General features: G+C 30.9%; 1 protein-coding gene across 4 annotated transcripts in view; it reads right to left on the bottom strand.

Moving 5' to 3' along the window:
* Window positions 1-10,555, bottom strand: part of LOC126740145 (netrin receptor UNC5C) — a 346,710-nt gene extending 336,155 nt beyond the window's left edge. For all 4 annotated transcript variants that reach the window (XM_050446069.1, XM_050446068.1, XM_050446072.1 and 1 more), the window contains exon 1: window positions 10,376-10,555. The gene's annotated coding sequence lies outside the window, so the exon portion shown is untranslated. The remainder of the gene's footprint in view (window positions 1-10,375) is intronic.
* Between the last annotated feature and the right edge of the window lie 8,900 nt (window positions 10,556-19,455).

The raw sequence follows: 19,455 nt of genomic DNA, 5'->3' as shown, positions 1-19,455 counted from the left end.
TTAAAAATAACATATACAAGAAACATTAAACTGTCACAAGCAACTTTCGGTTATTTTAAGCTTCTCTCGACCCAAACTCTCGCTCCATTTAAACCGGTTATTATCAACCCCAGAGAGAGATGCTCCCCATATACTCCGTTATGCTAAACCACCCCGCAGCCGGCTCATGAAAGATGAAAATTTTTAATTACGGAGTAAAATGAAACCGCTGAATCTTAAAGGGTCTCTTAACATTTTTTTTTTTAATTTTCTCCCTCTGTGTGGCCGGAGATAGAGAATATTTAATCAAATATTATCCGGGAATTGTAAGGAGTTGTTCAATCGATATTTATGGACGAGTGGAATTTTTTTACGACTATAAACAACGTAATCCGACATAAAAATAAAGTACTGTCATTCGCGCCATCAAAATCTCGCTCTACGGCTATAATTAAAACTGGTAATCTTTTATGAAGTTTTCAAGTATATCTCTAGGGTTTAACGGTTTAAACGCGCCTGTGTTTATTATCGGATTAAATGGGATCTTTACAGTGCGACGTCAAAGCTAAGAAAAGTTTTATGATGTATATTAAATTTAGGTGCACTTATGCAATGGTTTATAATTTTTTTTGCTAACCAAATAAATGAACCATTATTTCTAATAAGCATCAATTAAATCCATAAAATCAAAAAACTTGGGATTTACCGTGGACATTGTTAATTATTCCCAAATTTCAGGAGCTGATATACTGATACTTTCTGATACTACATTAGTATAGAATTTGCTATAACTAACTTTATATAGGAGAACGAGCTGTTAAGTCACCTGATACTCCTTGATTTTTCAAAAGCTTTTGATACCTTAAACCTTGAACTGCTGCTGTACAAAGGAAATTTATACGGTTGTTCCTTGGGGTGTTGTCAATTAATAAAATCATTTCTTTCTAATATATTAAAAAAAAATAAATTTTCCGATAATAAATTCTTTAATATAATGAAGATTTTTTCAAGAATACTTATATTATTTCTAATATTTTAAAATCATTGTAAAGTACAGGCATACGCAGATGACACACAGAATTATTTTACACAAGATGAACCTATGGCGGTGATTTTAATTAATAATGATCTTAGTTTAATTAATTAGTAGATTCTCTGCGGTTATGCATTAAAAATGAACCCTTCCAAGTCCTATTTAATTTTATATGGTATTAAAACTAAGAAAAGCACCTTAGGAGAGGACTTTGAAGCGATATTGGACAACGGGTGCGAAAAATCTTAAAGTCATTTTGAATAGTGATTTGAGATTTCTTGATTATTTAAAAAAAATAATTTTTCTCTTTGCATTAATCGACATATACTAAATCTCAACCTACGAAAACATTTATGCAAATCTCTAGCCCTCTCTAATTTCAAATACTGCAGTATTATTGGTTTTTTATTAACAAGGTCAATAGGTGGCGCATTCAAATTTGGCAGACATATTATATCCTTAGAAAGTACCACTATATTTCTAGTACTAAAATCGCTTAATATCGAGTCAGATTTGCAAACATCTTGATAATCCCTCACCACCACTCAGCTCAATTTTAATGGTTTTCTACGTTTAATGCTATTAAGCCTTTTCATTTATGGCATACATTTTTGTTATATTACCTTGATGATGGCTTAATATAGGCCGAAACCTTGGCAAGAACAAAAATAACTTATTCTGCTACTATCAATTGATAATAAATTATTTGAAACATAAAAGGTTAATTTGTAACCACACTGTTGGGCGCCAAGATTTTTCGTAAATTTTGGTGAAGATTGGCTCAATCATTGGTTCATTTAAAGAAGTGGTAACATTTAGGACCAATGGCTTCGATGAGATTGCAACATTAAGCCTTGAAACTGAACCCTTCAAATTTTAATTCCAAGCAAATAAATGGTTTTTAATTTTAAAATAGTCTGGCAAATCAGTCTTATATCAAAGTACTTGAGTTTTCTTGAATTTTCGAATAAGATATTTTTGTTATATAACCTTGACGATGGCGTGTTCTAGGCCGAAACGTTGGCAAAAAGAGATCAACTTATTCTGCTACCCGCAATTCATAATAGATTATTGGAAATTCAAAATCTGCAACTGTTGGGCGCCAAAATTTTTCGTTAATTCTAATTCTAATCAATTAAATGTTTTTTGATTCAAGAATAGTCTGGCAAATAAGTTTTACTTCAAAAAACTAACTATTAAGAAAATATATTGCCAAAGAATACACATTTGTTATATTTATTTGATTTACATCACTTAACAGAGAAATTTAAGCGACTTACTTAAGCCATTAATTATTTATAAAAGAATTATACATCTGCCAAATCTCTTCTCGCCTACGGAAATTGTACCTAAAATTTAGAGATATTCTCAAAGAATGATCAAAGACTACAAAAAATTACCCTGATGACGGCGTAATAAGGCCGAAACATTGGCAAGAAGAAAACAACTTGCTCTACTACCATCAATAATTTATTGTCCAATTATTGGAAGCACAAATGTGTAATTTGGGACCACACTGTTGGGCGCCAAGAATATTTCCTGAATTTCGCTCTTAAAGGTCTTAAAACTTTTGACAGGTATGATCAACCTTGGCAAATATCGGCTCATAGTCTTTATGTAAAGTAAGTTTTTTAATTTATTGGTAGCGTTGTTCATTTCCAGAAGTGGTAACATTCAGCACCAATGGCTTCTATGAGATTACAACACTAAGCCTTGAAACTGAACCCTTGAAATTTTAATTTCAGGCAAATAAATGGTTGTTAATTTAAAAATATAGTCTGGCAAATCAGTTTTACATCAAAGTACTTGAATTTTCTTGAATTTTCAAATAAGATATTTTTGTTATATAACCTTGACGATGGCGTGTTCTAGGCCGAAACGTTGGCAAAAAGAGGAAAAATAATCTGCAACCATACTGTTGGGTGCCAAATAATCATGTGAGAAGCCGATTTTCGGGTACACTCTTTCATATTTAAACCAAAGGAATTTAATAAATTTTTGCTGTATGTTCTCAAGCTATTGAAAATGGTTCTAATAGTATGGCGACCAGACGTGGGAAGAATATTTCAAAATTAAAGCAACACAGATGAAGTACAGGAGTTTAATGCTAGAGATATTCTCAAAGAATGATTAAAATTTAAAAAAATTACCCTGATGGTGACGTAATATAGGCCGAAACATTGGCAAGAAGAAAACAACCTATTCTACTACCCTCAATAATTTATTGTCAAATTATTGGAAGCACAAATGTGTAATTTGCAACCGCACTGTTGGGCGCCAAGAATATTTCGTGCATAATGTATCGCAGCATCCTTTTTTAAACGTATTTGTTTCATCGATTGTTTATCGTTTTTATATTTTGTTTATCAAGAAGCTTTTTTAAACCCTACAACTAATAGAGCTAATTCGACCCTATTTTCCACACCCTCCTGTTAATAATAGAGGTAGAGTTACCATTGAATTGGCAGTTAGTATGTCAAGATTTTATGCCACAGGTTGTTATCGAAGAAGCATTGGACAATATTTTAATTTTAGAATTAGCAAAACTACTGCTAGTCGTTGGATCCATAAAACTACTGAAATTATGCACAATGACCTTGCTGACCAATTCATTAATTTTTCAAATTCAAGAGATGAGAGACAACTTAATAAATAAAGATTTATATAGAGGGATCCGATTTTCCTGGTGTTACAAGTGCTATTGATTGCACTCATGTTGCCATATTAAAACCAAAAGTGGATGAAAACAACAAATTTTTGTGATTTTCCTTGATATCAATTATTATTTCCCTTCCGGGTAGTGCTGTTTTAAAGGATATTTTTTTATTTTAAAGAAATAATGTGGGCATATAAAAAAAACACGAAAAAAATTAACAAAACAAAATGAAAATTCTTAAAGTGTTTATTAATAAAAAATACTATTGACGTTTCCATCTGTCAAATATTAAGGCAAATAACAAATATATACCTGTGTGGGCGCGTTTTTAAATTCAGCAGGATTTTTTGATGGATTCCATCAAATGGTTGACAGATTAACAGCTGCCTTCCTGATGACGTAAAACAGCTGATTTGTGATGGAAGATTAACGGATGAAAAAAGAAACGCTTTTTGTATTGTTGTGAGTTTTGTTTTGACTTTTCAGTTGATTTCCAAATTTATTTGTCCCCCTTAGATTTCCTCTTTGTTGTTATGTGTTAATAGGACTTCACGTAACGTGCCAGGGTGCGAAAAAGTATTACCCCTATGCCCTTGCATCTTGCACTTTGTAAAAAAAAATCTTAAACTGAATGAATGCAGTTAAAAGTTAATTATTTTGTTTGTTTTGGTCAAATCAAAACTAATAACAAAAAAAATAAAATGTCAAAGTCAACACCAACATTTTTATCATACCGAATGAATACGATGGACCAGTGATTGCCATCAGCCAATCATTGATGGACCCATCATATAATAAAGAAACGTGATATTGTAGAAAGCAGATAATTTAGAAATACGAGGGTGGTCCCAGAAGTACCCGTCCTGACCTAGAGATGTCGGTAGTACTTTAAAAAATATCAGTGTATTAGAAAGTATACAATCATATGTATCAAGCATAAGCATATGTTTCAAGTCTGAAGACGCCACGTTGTTTAGTATTTATTTGGCAGCCATCAATAGTGAACGTTTTCAGTGAATTTGTGAAAATGGAGAAAATTGGTCATCGTTATGTGATACAATACTTTTATTTAAAAGGCCTCAACCCAACCAATATAAAAGCTGAACTAGATTCTATAATTTCGCTCTTAAAGGTCTGGACACTTTGATGGTATTTGAGTTGTACTTGTAAAGTAGGTCCTTTAATTTCTTGGTACCGTTGTTTATATTCTATAGCATTGATAACATCGGGCCCCGACGGCATTGTTGAGATTAATTATGCCCTGAAACTGAACCCTTGAAATTGTAATTCCAAGCATTTACATATTTTTTTATATTTAAAAATAGCCTGCTAAACAAGTTTTACTTCAGAGTACTAAATACTAAGGAAATATATTTCCAAAGAATACGTTTTTGTTGTATTGCCTTGACGATGGCGTATTCTAGGCCGCAACGTTGACAAAAAGAGAACAATTTATTCTGCTACCCTAAATTGACCATAAATTATTGGAAACACAGAAGGTTTACTTCTAACCACACTGTTGGGCGCCAAAGATATTTTGCGAATTTCGTTCTTGAAGGTCAATCCTGGTAAAAATTGGATTATAGCCCTTATCCAAAGTAATTTTTTTGATTTTCTGGTACCGTTGTTACTTGCCAGTTGTGCCTTCCTTTAACGTTGGTATCCAACTTGGGATCTCAGCAATTCTTTACTGGTTCATTTTAGAATACTCATTGATCCTGAATTAAGTTGATTCTAAGCCTATGAATAGGTTACTACTTTTTCGGTCTGTACCGATTAACCACTCTTTTTTTTAAAGGCGATAAAATTGGTATAGTGGTAAAATCAAATTTTTAAAATTGCATTGTTCTTATTTGAAATTTAGCAAGACGTTGAGAAGTCTGTGATTATGCAGAATCATACAAAATACATAAGACAAAGCGACCACTGGAAGTCAGAACATAAGAACATCAAAAGGGAATTGAAACAAAAGTTTTCAGATCAGGAGTAGCAGAACACTATTGATCTTATGCCCAAAACATACATTAGACAAAAGCAAAGTTGTACAAGGAACAACATTGAAAGACAAAAAGAGGTTGCAAAATTAAGCTCTGAAACTAAACCCTTCAAGCTTTATTTCCAAGCAATTGAATTTTTCTTAATTTAGAAATAGTCTGGCAAATAAGTGGGACTATTAAAGAAATATATTTCCAAAGAATACATATTTGTTATATTACCCTGATGATGGCGTAATCTAGGCCGAAATCCAATTACCAAGCCAAAAGCACCTTGGGTAACTGAAAATTTGTATTAAACAATGAGATTATTGTATTTAACAATGAGAAAATTTGTATTAAACAATGACAAAGTTAAATGAGGCACAAAAAGGACATAAAATACTACTTTTAGGATTACGAGAAAAAAAATTAATAGCTCAAACCTTTAAAGTCAATTTCTTTAAAAAATCCTTGTAGTTATGAGAATTGCAAATACACCCTATAAAATATCCCACTTATTTCTATTCCATTTTCGAATACCATTTTGGTAATTGTCAGCTTTAGCAGTTCTAAGAAGAAAAATAATTGCATTTTGAGTTTTAAAAAAATACCCGTCTCCTAGATTATTTAAGTCCAGAGAGACAACAAATTTTTTAAGCATTCTTTTGTTAAAGTAATTTTCTTTAATGCCTTAATAAAATAAAAAAAATTGAGTATTTAGTACGAATATCAAAAATGGAATAATAAAAAAAATATATATAAAATAGTAATACATCATTAGGGATAAAAATAGTTGATATGGAGCGGATAAAATAGAGACTAGGAAAACTGCTAACATTCAGATTATACAAAACTCAAAAGAAAGAGAAAACGAAGTTAGTGATTACTAGGTGCATTTCGTAATAAAAAAATATTTTCCAAAAATACCGGAAATATTTACCCAAACAAATTAATCGCTCAAGTGATAAATATTTAAGGTGAAAAGGAATGCTCGCAATCTAATCGAAAAAAGTATAGAGGGATCCAAAAGCCGAGACCTCGACCAATTCCAAACATTTACTTAATTGTGGCAACCCTCTCTGGGTTTGATAGCGAGAGCTCCGACCCGGATAAAGCGAAATTATGGCCAATTTGTTAACCCCCCGCCTACCCCTCCATTCTCTTGTAAATTTGGATAACAAAATTAAGCGGTTCTCCAAATGAAATTAAATTTCTCTGTTGAGCGAGAGAAAGAAAAAAAACGCAGAGAGATGCCTTAATTGAGTTTCGGAAAGAAATAATGAGGCAATTAAGAGTTTTTGAAGTTTTTGGTCATTTCGACGTGAAATATAAACCAACATGTCTGGCCGTAGTAAATTTTTCGGGAAAAAATTATTAATAGTTACGTCAGAAAGATAAACGAATTTTAATTAAAATCGAGAAATGCTTCAGCGCCTTTGAAGAATAGATAATTACACGTGTTCATGCACCGTAAAGGTAGATTTATGGACCCGATGTGGTGCTAACAAAACTATTATTTTCTCTGGCGGAATAAAATTTCAAATTATCCATGTAGTAAGGACGTTATCGTCTTTGATTTTATGGTATACTTGTGGCTTTTGAAATTTTATGAGAAAAGTTTTACGAACTCGTCAATGAAAGTGCTGGCAGCATATAGGAAAGTTATACAGATCGTCAACACATTTTTGTAACTTTTATGATACAGAAATCTTTTAACTGCGACCAAGTTTTTCTTAACTACATTGGAAATGGTAACATGTTTATTTCAGCGGGAAATGAATACCATGGCTTTTACGAAAGCTGTTCGAAATTTTGCATTAAATTTTAGTATGTATATAAAAGTGTATCGTAGGCATTTAAGTTATGCATTCTTATATTAAATTTTGTTTATATTGCTAGCGATATGTTATCAAAGTGATGTGTTATTAAATTTATGCTTGGATGTATCTTATACGATTCTGTTTGTAAAAGGGATAAATTTCGGTTTTTAAAAAATTGACACGAGTTTTAGATATCTAGTTTTTAGACTTCATTACTACACCTCAAATTATGTTATTGTTTTGTTAATGTTAATAAATTAAATATTTAATATATATTTTCTGCAAAATCATAATTTTTCATCAACATAAGCCTTAGCCCCCCACCCACCCCAAACATTTGTCCAGTAAGAAATTCTTCTGAAAAATCACTGTTTTCGTCATAATATTTAATCTAATAGCAATGTTTTGTTTTAAATATTTAATAATATACATATATATAATTATATCAAATTTAAATAAACAAACTGTGTTTATCACTGTCTTAATTCCGAGACGAAATATCCTGCTGTAACGAATAAAACAAGTAAAGAAAAAGTGATGCTATGTTTTTGGAAACCTTTCATTTCATTAAAAAAATTATATTTTCTCCCTTTTTTTGTGAGTTGTTAAATCTAGATAAAATAAAAATGCCTTTACTAAGGATAAATTAGTAAAATATTTACTACAAATTATACGTTATAATTAACGAAAAAGGTTAATATTTAATTAGTCATAAAAAGGATTCTCAAAAAACCCGATGGAGCCTTAAAATTCAAAAAAAAATAAGCAAAAGTCTATGGTACCCATTTAAGTTATGCCTAATTTTATTCAAAATTTGCGTAATAAGGTAACTAGTTTTGGAATCAATCAAATAACAAGCCCAAGTATATATTTAGGTAACGCGGTATATTTATCTTGATAATTTAAAAGAAGTAAATAATATTATTTCTAATAATTTTATTTATTGTGTAAAATAAATTAAAAGTTTAACCTAAAATTCCACTCATATGGGTTAAATGCCCGATTACTCAATCAACAAATTAAGTAACAATAATGTTTAAAAGGAAGGAACTAACAACAAGATAATTGCTTTTCAATTGACCAATTCACTTTTCGTTGCCAATTAGCTTTATTAACTTAATTTTGTTCTCCTGGGCTGACAGTCGCTCGGAGTTAAGCCCCTTGTTAGGGCTGAGGCGAAATAATTATTGAAAAAAAAGTCTTGATAATGCGACGGGATATTTTTTAATTGAGTTGATTGAACGGAGAGTGAGGAGGGGGTACGTTCAATTGTTTAATAGTACGGAGGCAGTGACCTTTAAAAAAAGATATAATTTAAAGTTTTCATAAACTGTTCGGATAGTGCTACCATTTAGTCGTTGCGAGCGATTAACCTTACATGGACACGACATGGGTTCTTGCATCTAGAAATGGTAAACGAGAGATAGAAAAAAAGCGACGGAATGAATTGAACCGTGAATGTAACCTGTAATTAATGCCACATTATTGCCATTGCTGCATTTTATTATCAAGGTTTCGTATTCGTTAGGGAATTCGATTTAGAAGATTTTGGTTTCGCTGTAAAAAAAAATTATAAAATTAGTTTGGAGGTATATTGGAAAAAATATTGAACGGAAAGGGAGCTTTGAGAAAAAAGCTCCCTAAGTCTCACTTTTCTGGTTAATTATAGGGTGTAATTTGTGGTCACTCACAAGTGTTTCCACATTAAGTTTCCTAATTGTTAATATTCTTTGGCCTCACCAGGGACCAACTCAGGTAATTTATGAGCTACACAAGTTCTTCGTATTTGAAATTATTCGTTGATGAACGTACCAAACACTTTTACTTATATTTTAAAATTTAAGAATTATTTTACACGCATTTGTAGCTTACCAAGATTTTTGGTAAAATATATTTACAAGGAGAGTATCCCTTATATATTTGATAAAATATTAACTTTTTGTAATTTGTGTTAAAACCTTTTATAATTTATCCTCAGTAAACAAACTTTTATTTAAATAGATTTATTAAAATAAAAAAAGAGAAGCTGATTTTTTCCCGATAAATAAAAACAAATTTTTCACCTGTTACTGATTAGAAAATTTTAAAAATCACAGATGATATTTTATTGTAGACCATTAATAATTCAACTGAAAACATGTATAAACTAAGATATATTTTAAAATGAATTTAGTCCCAATACTGATTGCATAGCCTATTTTAATATATTTTTTAAATATAGAATTAATAAAAATAAAAATGTTAAACTTATTTTAAAAACCCCTAATAATGAATAATATATGAGCTAATCATGAATAATATAAAAATATAAAAATTGTTTTTTTTTTGACATATATTCATAGTTTAAAAATAACAATAATAAAAAATATTAAACTTAAATTAAAAATTTTTAATTTAAAAAAGCAATTGCCGAAACGTCGATTAAAGTTATAAAAATGTACAATTAAGGGTAACTGCTTAAATCGTAATTACGCAATTTTTACTGCAAAGCTTAATTAACTTTTTAAATTAAATTTAAACACAAACTTATTACACCTTAAAAAATCAATAAAAACCGCATATTAAATATAGCAAATATCTTAGACACAAAATACTAAAAGTTATTTTAAATGTACATTTAAGATTAATTTGACTGTATATAATACACTTTCGGCTATCCATATTTAAGAACATTGTTTACAAAACAATTGAGGCTTGTTTATAAACAAAGAGCAATTGATTAAATTTATAAACAGAAAATTGCCTAATCAACTTTAGCACATGTAAAAATGATTCAAAATTGACTCAATTTAATATTTCATCCTTGTAAACACTTGCAGATGTTCGATGCTTAATAAGAACCCAAAATGACTAAAACATTACTTGGAATATTATTTATTCATAAACATTCTAAAAAAAAGACACTCCTTACCGAATATCACAAAATATTAAACAATAAAATCCAAACAAATTCAGCCCCAAAAAAATGACACAATTCCACTTAAAAACCAAAAAAAGACACTGGAAATAAACATTCGTTAAAGCACAAAGTTACGAAACTACACGCGTTTCGAGCTTCGGTAAAGCGGCCGTCGTAGAGGTTCCGTCGAATGGTAAACGCGAACTGACAAGCGCTTCGCGATGTCTTCTGGCGCCCAACGTGGGACCGGAGTGGAAATGTGGCAACGGCTAGTATAGAGACTTTTTTGAAGATTGAAAATTTCCTCTGATTTAGGGAAATTTATTTATTTGAACGCATCACATGAACTAGCTCCGTATTAAGTAGAAATCTTATACAGTTCTAAAATTGGTTAGTTAAGATCTAACAGTGATAAAAAGTGCAGTGAAAGAGGCCTTAAGCAAGCTGCTTAGCGAGGATGAATTTATAACCGAAATCTTAACAAACTAAGGTTAACTTGTGCAAAAAACCTATCGAAGTAAACACTTGCTCATGAGCATTTGCAGTAATGTGAGAAAATAAAGAACACGTATTTTTTACAATCTACTGCAGGAAGCAAAGGAAAATATGACTAAATTTCAAAATAAAATAGGTATAAAAGTTAGCTAGCAAGACTTGGTACAAACGTATCGAATAGGTGGAGAAAAAAAACAAGTTGGAACCAAATATCGTGAAGATTGGATAAAAGCACTATATGCAGGAAATCCTCAAAAATGTAAAACAACTCAAAAGGTTATGGATTGAAATAACAGAAGTTCTAATGAAAAATTGACCCCAAGCAACACATCATATAATATTATCGTTAAATATATGGTCAAGTTATATTTAATAAACTGTGAAATATTTAGAATTTACGATTCAGTTTACAAAAAGGAGAAAATTTGGCATTTAAAAAATTGAAACGGGATTTCAATATCCAGTTTTTATACTCGATTACTTTACCTTAATTATATTATATGAATTTCTTCCGAAATATCACTGTTTTTCATCCATATTATCCAAATCTAATAACGCTGTTTTTATACTAAATATTTATATATAAAATTATATTAAATTTAATTAACAGTATTATTAAATTAAATATTGAATATATATTTTCTGCAAAGCCATTGTTTTTCATCAACTTAACCCTTAGCCCCCCACCCACCCCAAACATTTGTCCAGTAAGAAATTTTTTTGAAAAATCACCGTTTTTTGTTTATACTATCCAATATAATAGCACCGTTTTTATATTAAATATTTATTAATGTACATATATATAATTATATAAAATGTAAATAGACAATCTGTGTTATTAGATTAGATATTAACGACAAAACTAGCTGTTATTCATGCATATTATTTTGGAAAACAATGATTTTTGAAAACAATTTCTTACTGGTAAATTGTGTAGGGTGGGTGGAGGGGTGAGGGTAGGGTTAATAAAGAACGTTTTTTTTTGCAGGAAATAATTGCCTGAGAAAAAAAGCTTTTTAAGGAAATTATAAATTATTATAGTTATTAGTTAATTTAAAGTGAGTTACCATTTTCAGTGTATCGACTTTTCTTAGGCATCACTGCACATCTATTAGAAAATAAAAAGAGCTAAATAATGTACATTTGTAGGTTGCTATTAAATTATTAGGATTTTTATACTGCATAATCTAAATGTCTACGATGACTTTCTATTTATTTTAAAAATAGTCAACTTATTAAGCCATATAACTGCAAATTTTTTATCCTACAATCTGGAACTTAGACTGCACTGCACTTAGGAAGGATCAGTGATCCAAAGGAATTTAAAACCCTCAGGCCTATAAGCATATTGCCGTTAGTATCCAAAATCTTGGAAAATTTATGTATTAACAAATATGGGCGTTTATTAAATCGCATGCGTTAATTTTGAATGCGAGGCCGGTTTTATAAAGAAAAAAACGAAGAAATAATGAGTCTTAAATTGTCAGATTTTAGTAGAGCCTTTGATACTGTAAGTCTTTTATTCATATGTTGCTCACATGATACATATCTGGTATAAAACATTCAACATTGCAGCAATATGCGGATGTTTTCCAAGTGTATCTTTTCATAGGATCACAACTTAAAATAAAATTCTTCTAAATCTTATATAATAATAATGGGTTAAGGCAAAAATGATTTTTAACTTTATTTTAATTTTCATGCACAGAATGCAATATTTAGCTACCAGATGTTTTTTATTCTGATTCCCTGACTGAAGCAATTGCTTACTCTATGCAAAAACTCCAAACTGCTGTATATATCATAATGGGTTGATTATTGTAAATTTTTAATGAGAAATAAATTTATTTTGAATTTAAATTAAATGTTTTTGTGAACTATAGACTACTAATTCAAAGCGAATATTCTCACTATATCCTTAGATGATGGACGTCTTTGCATTGAATAGTGACTAAATGAGAACGACTTGGCTGAGATTCCTTTATGATAGTATGTATTTCAAAATTGCTCATACTATATATAGACAATATTGGTTTTAAATAAATAACTCATGCAAAACCAACATTCTAAAATACCCCATTATTCAAGAAATTCAACAAAAAAGTTGGACAACGCCCCGAAACCATGCTTAACCTTTCCTAGTTCGATCATGCCTTCATATTTCTTCTTTTTTGCCCTTCTAACAATGCGGCGTACGTGATTGACTTAACGATAACATTTTAAACACAAAGGCTGAACTCATTTTTCCCCCTTGTTTTTAATTATTTTTGTTGTACTCGATGAATTTCTTGGTTTTTAACAAGCCTCGTTGCTTAATAGAATCGTGAACCGCTTTAGGGTATAGGTGAGATAATAGTTGGACAGCTAAGACACCTTAAGGGAACATATTGAGTATTTATTTAAAACTAACCGGGTATCGCGTCGGTATTCATCAAAATCTTTCCGCCCACATGGACCAAAATGCGACTAATCGAAAACCACATTCTGTGTCAAAATCGCTTTGTTGGCAATTTAATCAAAATCTGCATTATACTATAGGCATTGTCACAGGAACACATATCCGTTTGATAGATCGTGTTAAGATAATTCTAAACTATATAGATTCTGCCAATGGAATAATGGAATACTATGGAAGCTGAAATTAAAGGATTTTTAATAGAATAATTAGGACAATAAATAATTTTAAAGTGCCGTCTTAGATCTTAAAACTAGCTTTAACGAAAATACGTTTTATTATCCATAAAAAGAGTATTTAAGTGGATATTGCGCCGAAATAAAACTGAAACTAAATTGGTTTAAACAGGGTAATTGAGATGTTTATCTGATGGCGTAAACGAGGATTCCTGGTTATTACTTTTAAAATGTTACAACCAATTTTAAATTTAGGAGATTTTCATAGGAAAAAAAAAATTTAAAGGAAGTCAATCAATTGATTAGTGAAACAAACTAGACAAATATTTACAAAAACATAAAATTAAAATAAAATCGATTAGTGCCTTTGGCTTTAAACAATCGAAAGACAGCTTAAACCAAGACCTTCACTGCAACAAGACTGCACAAAAAATGCATGATGGTAATTTCTTTAAATTTATTAACCTGAAATTTAGGAAGGTAAATATTAATTAGGACTAAAGGGAAAAAATAAAAAAACTGATTTATGTAATGAGCAAATATAAAGCTTTATTGGATATCATCCATATATTTTGCGTGTTAAGAACCATTAAAGGTACAATCCTTTTAAGAATATTTTCGTTTTTTGAAGCTCCGTACTTGCCCTCTGTAGTTTTTGGTAAAATCTTCGATTGTTAAAGTTAGCCAAATTCTATAAAGTATAAAGAAATTATATTTAAATTAAAAAAATACTTTTAAAAAGTGTTAATATGGACTCAGCAGTTTCAGTACTGAATTGAAAATGCAATCTGCTGAGTGTAGTTTTGACGCAATTTTTTTAGGTGACCTTATTAACCGGGTTATCTGCTTAAAATCTGATTTTATTATAGAGGTACTGGACATTTAAATTGAATTATTTTATTTATTAATCAGAAAGAGTGCAAAAGGTATAGAAGGTACAACTAACGTCAAATGGGAATTCCCATCATGTGACACAGCATTAAAATGTCTATTCAACAGTGCTAAAAAAATTAAATCGATTGACATACCAGCAAATAGTGAGTTAAAATGTCTGGTAATAATGAATATTTTATCGACGTCATACTTTGGTATGTCAAATTGCTATCCTATAGTGTGATACATCATTTTAAAGAGAAAACAATCTACCACCCAAGGATGTTTAAAAAATGTAAGTTTATAGGGTTATAAACAGTACAAATGTGTTAAAAAATAAACAATTTAATTAAGTGCTTAAAATGTACCTTGTTATTCGCGAGACAATAATAAAGTCTATTTTAAAATTCCGCACGAATATTGGCAAGTATTTGTCCCCTAATATCTCCACAATAGCGAGTAATTCGATCCTTTCAATCATTAATATTGTCAGGTGGGGTTTTAATATGCTTCTTAAACACCCCAAAAAAATCTAGTCGTGTTAAGTCTGGCGATCATGCAGTCCATTCAATTGCACCACGCCTACCAATTCACATCCCTGGAAACAAATTATTTTCGTTTAGTATCCCAACACCATTTTCATCCACTTGTATCACACCTTTTCCAAAGGTGGATATATTGCATTTTAGTTGATGATTTTTTGGACTCAGTGAACTGTTTATTAGCATGCATTTTTACTGGTAAATCGTTTCAATTTGCATCAATTGTTTTGGCGAAGTAAGAAAAAAAATTGTTTTCTATTTAAAATAATGTGACATTATGACGCAACCATTTGACTCGTTAAAGTTTAGGTTGATGTCGTTTATTACCAAACATTTTTAAATACTATTCGCTTATACATTGTAGATTGTACACCCTTTTAAAAGATGTATCACACTTAGGGTAGCTATTTGAAATACAAAAGTTTGAGATCGATAAAATGTCCATTATTCCCAGACATTTTAGCTCACATTTATGATCAAGGTGTCTTCTGCATATTTTATATTAGTAAAGCGGACTCCATTCACTTTAATAATTTTCATATAATCCACTAGAGCCTTTAAAAAATGGCTTTCAACTTAGTGTCCTTATTGACAAGGCATCCGAAGATTCTCTGTTCACTCGCAGTTTGATTCCGGTAGAGCTGTGATTGTAATGTCTCTCTTGTTAACCTCGGTTGCTCTAGTATCTTCTTATGCCTGATGCAATCAAATGCTTTACAATAGTCACTGGGACAAGTGTATAGATTTATGTTTATGTCACTACAACTCTGTGGAAAAGAGCGTTTCTCGAAAGTCGAGTCCACTTCGAAATCCGAAGTGAGTGTAATTTATTTGTTATTCGCATCTCTTATAGTCCGTGTCCGTGAATACTTTAAATACAGGTAGGACTCTACCTGTTTTTTCCTCTGTAACCATGTTAGCCTGTTACCTACTTTTGCATGTTGAAGGAATCATATTGTTGCTGCAGTATCTCAATTTCTCGATATACCTCGCACAGATACAATGTCCTTGCTTTTCTACACAGCCTCATTATACTTCAACTCCCTTGCACTTCCTTCTCTTCGTCCTGAATTCCTCTCTCATCCATTCCTTCCTCGTGTCCTGTTCCTGAACTTTTACTATAATATTCTTTATTTCATCCCACGTATCTAGTTGTTGTGTCATTAAATTTTCAACTTTTTTCCTTGTAAGAGGAGTTTCACTTTAAGTTCTTTACGTCACCCCTTTTTTATACCATTTTCTCTTGAGATCCTTTTAACAGCTCCAAGACACCCAAGTGGCATCTCGAAACGTAATCTAAATATATCTCCATTAAAAAATGTAACGCTCAAGCCTATTAGATGTCAAAGCTAAAAAGGATATTTCCTTCTGGCGTGCCACTTCGAATACAAACACGCATTTTTCCGAACTAATTCAAAACACTTTTAACGCGAGAGATCCCCTCGAGTTGTATAAGAATTCAGACATGTGTCGCGTTTACGCATCTGATTTAAATTTACTGCTTATGGGGAGGAGAACTTCTTCCTTCGATTTTAAGACCACATATGATGTCAAAGTGGCACGCATGAGTAATTGTTAACATTTAATTGATAAGGAAGGGCATAGGTCAGTGCAGTTATTTACTAAGGAGACATTTAAAATAAAAACTGATTAATTTTACGATAAGTTAAAATGGGTATTTTGTTACAGTGGCAACGGCGTTATCGTCATAAAAAATGGATTTCTGGGTCGTTAAACATTGTTTTAGAAGATAGAGCATTGTAAATTAAATGCGTTTTTAATAAGTGTATTAATTATATCCAAGCAATCAGTTTTTTTTTTCATAGAACCTGACGGGAAATTCATAATAAATATAGAACTTTCACAAATTTTTTTATATTGTATAAATATACTCATTTTAAAATAATTGGCCTAAATTGAAACTTGTAATGCCAATAGTTTTTTTTAATTCAGGCAACTATGTCTATAAATGTAAGAAGGTACTAGTACTTCTGTTTAGGCGCCTAATAAGTTATTTGTCCGATTACCAGAAGATAAATGTAAGTAGAAATGGTATTCTGTTAATATTGTTTATAGACTAATTAAAAATGGCCTAGTAATTAAAGCGTAAATAATAAATTAGAATTTTAGTTTTTTTGTTGCATTTAGAGACTATGGATAATTATATCATATTTCAAATTAAGGGCGGTCAAAAAAAATTAATGACTATCAGCCAGATAGAAAAATGGCATTTAATCAACCATCTCAACTAGCAGCTGCTAAAAGAGTCAAACGTATGATTGTTGATAATGCTGTAGCTTCCTTATCAGCCACATCTTCTAATATATTTGTCGTGTGACTTTGCATTGCTTTTTTAGGTAGCAGAATATATATTGATTTTGACAATACAAAAATGGAAACCACTGTCTTTGAAAATACCCTGCTTTATGTACTCTATTTAGATCTGTAAGATTAGTCAAGTTTCTTTCTTTCAATGGTTTCCACATTTCTATTGGAATGTTGTCAGGTCCTACAACTTTCTTACTTTTTGCTCTCTTAATCACATATTCCACTTCTGATTTAAGAATACCTAAACGACCCATCTTTCCTCCATAAATTCCGCTGCAAATAGGTTTGTTACGTATTCTTTCCAAATTCGCATCTTATATTCTTACGTCAGCTCAATTTCTCCCTGAATAACGTTTCTTGTGACCATTGGTATGTTTTGTCTCAAGTTCTTTAAATTTTTTATCATATTTATTATTCAGCTCCTCCATTTCACGGTAGTTTTGTTCCATCCGTTCTTCTTTGGGCCTCTCTATGTCATACAGTAAAAGCTCTTTATTCGCGCTTCTTTCATTCGCGTTTTCACTATTCGCGGATTTAAAAAATGCGACTCAATTCCTATATTCGCGGCTAAAAATTTCTTTATTCGCGGATCGAATCAGTACGTCGCGTCGCACACAGGCGAAATTCGGGGAAAAGCCGGCCATAAATCGGAAATACCAACTTCCCAATTAAGGCCTATTCTGAGTATAATTCAATTATCTAGTTACCTGGGTATAATAAACAATTACCCTTTTGTTTTTCGTCTTGTCACTTGCAGAAATATTTTAGTTGAAAGTTGATGTTCGTGGAGACTATTTCATTGTGGTTCAAAAGCGCCTGTAAAAAGTAGTAATTTAAATTTAGTTTTTCGGCAAAGTGTGGGTGAAAATTTTGTAAAGCAGCAATGGAGCCTATTGCTAGTGGTAAGTAAAATATTAAAAATTATATTAATTAAAAATATTTCTTTACTTTTTTTTATTACTGATTTTTTGAAAAGTTAACAGTTAATTTTTTTAAAAAATTTAAATTTCTGATCTTCTGCTAAACTAAAAGTATGATTTCGCGTAATTTCCCGAATTTAAATTAGTTTTAAATTATTGCTTAATAAGTTCTTTGTAAGATCCAATCTTAAGTTGCTGCGATAATTTGCGATCTTGACGAAAAAATATTTTTAAAGATTTGTAGTCCGGGTCCAAATTCGTATAAAATGCTATTGTAGGTCCAAAACGCAAGAAATAATTTTCTGCTACTAACTTGAAGAATAAATTAATTTTTATAAAATAAAACATCATTTAATAGAAAATTTAATATAGAAATAAAAAAATTGCCATATGGGTTTAAAATTCAATATGGCAACCAATTTTAAATGGCAAAATCTTATGAAAAATAATTAACAAAATTACTTATTATTTCAGGGACAGCAACAAAATCTGCTTGGTTTAAAAGAAGCCAACTTGTCAGTTGGTTAGGAATTTGTCAGTCCAAGAAAAGAATGGAGCAGTGCCGTTATTTGGCAGAAAAAGTGACCTCTACCATGCGAGTTGAACGCTTGTCAGAAGAGTCTTCAAAAGTCATATATAAATGCATCGAGAAATATGACACAAAATGGTCATCAGCATCAGGAAATAAAACTGCATTTGAAAATAAAAATCGAGATTGGTTAAATATTGAGTTGGAATTTTCTTCTACAATGAATGAAGCTCAACCATGCCAATGAGACCATTCACTGGATTTTTAGATTTAAGTGACCGATCAAAAAGAAGAAGAACTGAACAGATGCGAGCAGATCGAAGCCCTGAAGAACTAACATTTGCTGCTCAAATGAAGTTTAGGTCCGAAGGTAAACTGGATGAAGCAGATGTGTTAAAAAATGTTGCATTCTCATCACCAACCCGTGCATCAAAATATAAAAAATCTCTTAAAAAAGAATGTGAAATACCATTTTCAGCGGACGAAGCCTTATCGCTTTTTGTAGAGGCTAAATTGACAAAATTTCAATACAATCTTATAAGAAATTCGACAAAAAGCCATAGGTCAACTCTTTATCCTAATTATGAGTCAATAACTGCCGCAAAAAAAGGTGCTACCCAGAAAACCTAAACATTTCTGAGGATGTTGCTGAAGTGCCTCTTCAAAGTTTGCTAGATCATACATCTTTAAGGTTATTTGAGTCCCTAAAAGAAGTTTTAAATTCTTTAAACCAAGAAAAATATAATAATTTAAATTTAATTTGCAAATGGGGGT

This window comes from Anthonomus grandis, chromosome 9, assembly GCF_022605725.1.
Source record: "Anthonomus grandis grandis chromosome 9, icAntGran1.3, whole genome shotgun sequence".
In the NCBI taxonomy this organism is placed as follows: domain Eukaryota; kingdom Metazoa; phylum Arthropoda; class Insecta; order Coleoptera; family Curculionidae; genus Anthonomus; species Anthonomus grandis.
This window is presented reverse-complemented; position numbering and strand designations above follow the sequence as displayed.